General features: G+C 37.4%; 1 protein-coding gene across 1 annotated transcript in view; it reads right to left on the reverse strand.

Annotated features, from left to right (window-relative positions):
* Positions 1-5,173, reverse strand: part of LOC107555290 (T-lymphoma invasion and metastasis-inducing protein 2-like) — a 51,585-nt gene extending 46,412 nt beyond the window's left edge. Inside the window, exon 1 of the mRNA XM_016238042.1 lies at positions 5,053-5,173. The gene's annotated coding sequence lies outside the window, so the exon portion shown is untranslated. The remainder of the gene's footprint in view (positions 1-5,052) is intronic.
* Positions 5,174-6,201: the final 1,028 nt, after the last annotated feature.

Below are 6,201 nucleotides of genomic sequence, written 5' to 3' on the forward strand. Positions count from 1 at the left end.
ATTATGCTAATATTTCCACATAGTGACGTAGATATGTAGGGGCGTGTTAGAATGAGCCGTTTTAGGAGGGCGTGGCTAACTCTTAACTTTTATAAAGAATATCTCTTTGGATTTGAGACTTTAGTCTTTGCAACTTTACAGATCTTCTTTATGCACCAAGAGCTTGTAACACTCCAAAGAGAAAGGAAAAATTTAAATCACATCATATGACCCCTTTAATAAAATAAAAGGTGACTTAAGTGTACTTAAAGAGGACACTCTTAAAAAAGAGCACACCATATGTAAAATACTTCACAGTACATTTTAAATAATTATGTTTTAAAAATATTTTTCATGCTTTAAAGAAGTACACTTATATTGAAGTATTAACATACAAAACCACATGTAAAGTGCTTTCATTATCATTTTAATTGTAGTGTGTTATTCTATATTTAATTTAAAGGTAATATATTTAAATGTACTAAATTGCAACTAAAGTTCAGCTAATTGCATTTAATCTTAAATTACAATACATCTTGATTGAATTTTTAATGAATATACAATTAATTGTCCAAAAACATTTAGTTTTAGTATATTCATTTAAAGTAGGCTACTCATTTTAAAAGTATGATAAAAGGTAAAAAAATTTCACAAGGGAAAAAAAACTTCAAACTTTGCCCAAACGCAGACTAATAATAAGGTGTGTGCTGTTAAATCAATAAGACAATGACAAACCCACCACCCTTGCGATCATTGTAATATGACCTTCGCAGCTGAGAGCTCACAATGCTTCATCAGTATTCTAGCGGAAAGGCGGTGTGAACTCTACAGCTCAAAAGGTCACCAGAAGAGATGTAACGATTCACTCAACTCACGATTCGATTCGATTCACGATTTTAATTTCACGATTATGAAGCGTTTCCTTGGTTTCCGCTGTAAACAAAGCAGCTCTGCACTTATGAACTTTCATATGCATTATATGCATTATACAAAGACAGTAAGTTCCCCTCAGACATACATTCATATAAACTCCTGCCCCTAATTGAATCGCGATTTGTTTAACATCTCAACCGATTTGAATCGTCATGTATTTGAATCGATTTTCAACCGGCTCGTGGTTAATCGTTACATCCCTAGTCACCAGAGAATGCCACATTATTACAAACAAACAAAAGCTATCTAATTTTACCTTGCTTTGATACAAGAAGGATTATTCCTGACCCATCAAGTAGTCTGTGTTAATTGGGACAGGTGTGATAGCAGACTGGTCCTCAAGTGGTGGTTCATGACCCAAAAACCAACTGAAGCTCAGTTCTGAGGAGGATTTTATACAGAGTTATATACAGCAGGGAAACTATATTAAATGCTATTAAAAATTATTTATTGAAAATTACATAAACATGTTTATGATAGCAAAATAAATCGACTTTTGAAAATGGAGGAGAAAAAGCTTATCATTTATTGAGATTTTTAGAAAAAATTTTATGATTTTGGTAGTGTTGGGTTGCTACTTGATGTCCAAAGTAAAATCTAGGTCCGAAAGCAAAAACCATAACTAATGAATTAGCAGGCAGAGCATAAATAGCAATATCATTTTTCAAACAGTTATAATCATTTCAATTTGTGCCGCTTGCTTGGTTTTCACTCACTCAGTGGAAGACACTGTGACACTTTGGACGGGTATCAGATGCACAAAGACATTACAAGCCCAAATGACACTTGGACAGAATTCAACCTCAGAAACGTTAGACCAAACTCAGCATTACATTTCTTCATTGCAGCTCCATGTGCTTACAATTTACCAACAATTATCAGGTGCATTAGCGTCACTGAATAAACTTGGCACGCAGTTGCCACACTGCCAGATGTCCAGGCTCAGTTACCTGGCTCTTACACTCAATTTAAATCAAACAACAGAGCTAATTTGTCACAATCAAGAGATGGAATCAAACTGCTAGTCAGCTGTAAATTTAGTGTGTAGTGACTGCAGTAGGCATGAGGCTTCTGTGCCAAAAGGGAAATGAGAATGCATCTCAATCAGTTACGAGAACCAATGAAGTCATACTTGGATTAATGTATTGTAAAGAGCCAAGTGTGAATACACGCATGTGAGAATGTGATTTGAAGTCAGAAGTTCCGAGTTCTCAGTACAAACTTTTGACTGGAATGCCTACTCAAGTCGAGTTCCGACTCAGAAACCTGCAGGAACAACAACAATTAATATATAAGCAACAAGTAATATATTGTTATTAGCACTTCTGTTTGTCTGTATCTCACTAAACTCAGTGGTGCACACAGTACTATCCAACCTGTGGATGTGATACTGCTTTTATATCTGTTTTTATCGACTGATATTGCTAACATTGAACTCGTCCGTCTTGGTTTTCTGGAACACGGTCAACTCAGATGTGACGTCATTCCCATTTCCGACATCATACTTCTGAGGTAAATGGAACTCAGCATACATTTTACAACTTGAACTTCATTATGATATCAGGACAGTTGTATCATCCAAAATTTTTACTTTATGCTCTAAAAAAAAACTAAATTAATTTTCATCATTGAAGAGGTGTATTCTAATCACTGCATTTTTTTAGTTTTAGTTTTAAATCAATTGACAAATAATGAGCATATGTCATTGACCTAACTATTTTAATCAATCTGTTCCTTCTACAAAGCTACCATATGAAGTAGGAACACTTGGAATAACACGCACAAATTGTATGAACTATATTTATGATATTTTTATAGAACTTGTTAGCCCCGGGTCACTGTCTACTTTAGTTCTACAGAATGGGCTTTTCCCACAGCCGTATGGGTTTGTTACAATATAAGTGTGAATACATGATGATGGATTTTCATTTTTGGGTGAACTATTCCCTTAAATATCCAGAGTGCATCTTTACTGACTGAAAAACTTTTTTCTTCCTTTTTCATCCTTTTAACCTTTAGGTCTGAAAACAACATAAGCCTGCTTAAATAATTCACCCAGACGGTTGTCATCTATTTACTCACCCCCGCACATTTTTCCAAACCAGTATGAACTTAATTTCTGTTGAACAGGAAAAATAAGTTATTTTGAAGAATGTTGGTAACCAAACAATTGCTGGTAGCCATTGATTTCCATTGTATTTTTTTTTCACTGTTATGGAAGTCAGCGGCTACCAGCAACTGTTTGCTTACCAATATTCTTTAAAATATCTGTTCAACAGACGAAAGAAAGAAACTCACACAGGTTTGGAACAACTTGAGGATTAGTACATTTTTGGGTGAACTGTCCCTTTAACCAAACATTTTTAGAAGATTATGCCAAATATAGAATTTCTGATGCATACCGTCATAGGCAAAACTCCAATTACAGCTCAAAATATATCAGAGTGCACATTCCATTATGATGTGGCTGCTCTGATCAAAAAGACAGTTTGGTTGGATGCCGGAGGAGTGTGTGCTGGTGATTATAGGGTAGTGTTTCCGTGACAGAGCCACATGGTATAAACATTCTGCTGCTGAAGACGCTTGTATACTGTTCTGAGATGAGCTTCCTCTACCAAATCAACGGCTTTATTCGTGATAGAAGAGTCTGCAGCTGATGTTTTGAGCCCAATTCATCTCAGCACACTCTGGGAATCCAGCTGGTCATTGGATGCTCTTTGAGATCCTGAGATCCATAACAAACACTATGAGGCAGCGACAACAAAGAAGTGCGCACACACACACACACACAGCCTGGAGATGGGGGGTGGTTAAGACTCTTGAAGACACAATAAAGAGGCATGAAGACTCTTCGTGAGCAATATGCCTATTAAATCATTAATAGGTTTGTCCTATTAACTTAAGGCCCCTGCTATTAAAGAACATATGGGTGGAGATTATACTGCTCAGCATCGTTAATTAGCTATCATTAAAACAAACCGAGGAAAATTTCATTAACATTATATTTGTATGTAATATTGAGGCAGCTGGGAGAGGACCAGAACATTTTAATCTGAGACATTTTAAACTGAGCTCTCAGTGCTCTTTCTGTATATCTACAGAATGTGGGAGTACATTGTCATTTGTCAGCAATGGAAAGGTTCTTCATCCAATTTAGTAAATGACAAATATGACTGACCAAATGTTTCCAAACAGGTTTCCCAAACACTCCCTTTGGCCATTGGCTAGGCAAACAGTTAGTCCCGCCCAAATCTCACACCATCGTTTGAGCTAATGTTGCTATAATGTGCTGATCTGGCTGCTCAAAGAAACAGAGCATTTAAAAAATAAAAAATACACACTTCTAAGGGATAGTTCACTCAAAAATGAAAACTGTCATCATTTACTCACCCTCATGTTGTTCATTCTTCAAAACATCTTCTTCTGTGTTCAACAGAAAAAACAAACCCATACAAATTTGGAACAACATAAGTGCGAGTATGATGACAGAATTTTCATTTTTGGGTGAACTATCACTTTCAGTTTGTATTAGTATTCATTTCGAAAAGTATATCTTCCAAAACAAGCATCCTTTTGGAAATATTATGCTGTAGGGGTGTTTGTGCTATCTTTCTTTAAAATAATTACCACTTGGTATTTCCAATGAAATAAAAATCATACATTTTTAACTGTTGCTTAAGTGTCCAAATATTTTGGGGCCACTGTGTCAATGGTGTACCATATTCTTACAGTAACAGAGAAAATGAAGAGACACGTAAGAAAAATAAGAGCTTGGTATTGTTTTGTATCTATAGTAAATACAATGGCAGAGAAAGAGAGATTCGTGGGGAAATTATTATGCATATTCATGTTGTAAGAATTATGCTACTACACTATCCTCTTGAGCCTGACGCGCACTGTTTCATAATATTGTGACATGCGTCTAACAGTTAGTTATACACGTCTTCTTACCAATGCTGATGGTTTCTGGATAATATATACAAACTAAAATATAATCTACATTCGACAAAAAATAAATGTAAGTAACACAAACGTCTGTTACGCTCAACTTTGACAGTTTCAACCTCACATTTCACAGCCTTTACACTGAACTAGATATCAAACGCATCGCGGAAATATTAAGAAAAGTTATCCACTCACTGCGGCTGAAATGAAGACAACTATTGGGCAATTACTAATTGTCATTAGACAATATTATCTTCAGAAAACAAATCCTTCTATAAGACATAATCTTCCAGGGCAAGTACATGTCGTTCTCTCTTCGCGCGCAGAACGCCAAATGACTATAAGGAGCCGAAGCGCGCCAAGCGCGCCCTGAAACCACACCTCCACCCTCTCCAAACTCTCTCTAAAACAGACTACTGAGTTGTTGTTTACATTCCTGATGAAGTTATTCACTTATTATCCAGCTTTAGAGCAGTTCACGTGAGTAATGTCACTTCGCGCACTGTTTCCTTTTGTCCCAGCGATGTTTGTATGTTTTTTATTCGGATCTTTTCAATGAATCTAATGAACCGGTTCAAGAAATCACACTTTTTCATCGGACTTTACATTTCCGACTTTAATTGCACAAAAGTAGTGGAAATATATTTATAGGTGACAAAGATGCAAAAACCAAGAGATGTTTATTAGGCAAGAGACTGAACCGTTTACAAACTTGACTGAACTGAAAAAAAGTAATCTAAATTAACTGCATTTATTGAAGTAAAAAAATGTATGTTTTTTTAATATTGCTGAATCAACCTAAATATATTAATCTATACCTCAAAAACGTCTCAGGTTACGTATGTAACCCTAGTTCCTCGAGGGAACGAGACGCTGCGTCGGAAACGCTAGGGGAATGCCCTTCAGCTTGACGGGCTCTGAACCTCGTGTGTAATCAGACCAATAGATGGGCGAGACGTCACGGCGGGTGACGTAATGACCAGGAAGCTATAAAAGCACGTGCGGTGAGACCAGCGTCAGCTTCTAGGAATGAAGCAAGCGCTGGCAGGGATGCCGGAAGTATGGCACCGCGACGCAGTGTCTCGTTCCCTCGAGGAACTAGGGTTACATACGTAACCTGAGACGTTCCTCTTCAGGAACTCGAGCTGCGTCGGAAATGCTAGGGGAACGCGACTGCCCACGCCGCCAGACTTCTAAGTCTCTGCCTAGTGTGGAAGACTGCACAGCTAGGGTGAAAGAACAGAAGAGCCAGGAGTGGCTCACATGTCTAGGTCATAGAACCTGACGAAGGTCAGGAGCGTGGACCATCCCGCGGCGTCGCAGATGTCCTGCATGGCGACACCT

The sequence above is a fragment of the Sinocyclocheilus grahami genome, unplaced genomic scaffold, assembly GCF_001515645.1.
Source record: "Sinocyclocheilus grahami isolate Dianchi unplaced genomic scaffold, SAMN03320097.WGS_v1.1 scaffold530.1, whole genome shotgun sequence".
NCBI lineage: Eukaryota > Metazoa > Chordata > Actinopteri > Cypriniformes > Cyprinidae > Sinocyclocheilus > Sinocyclocheilus grahami.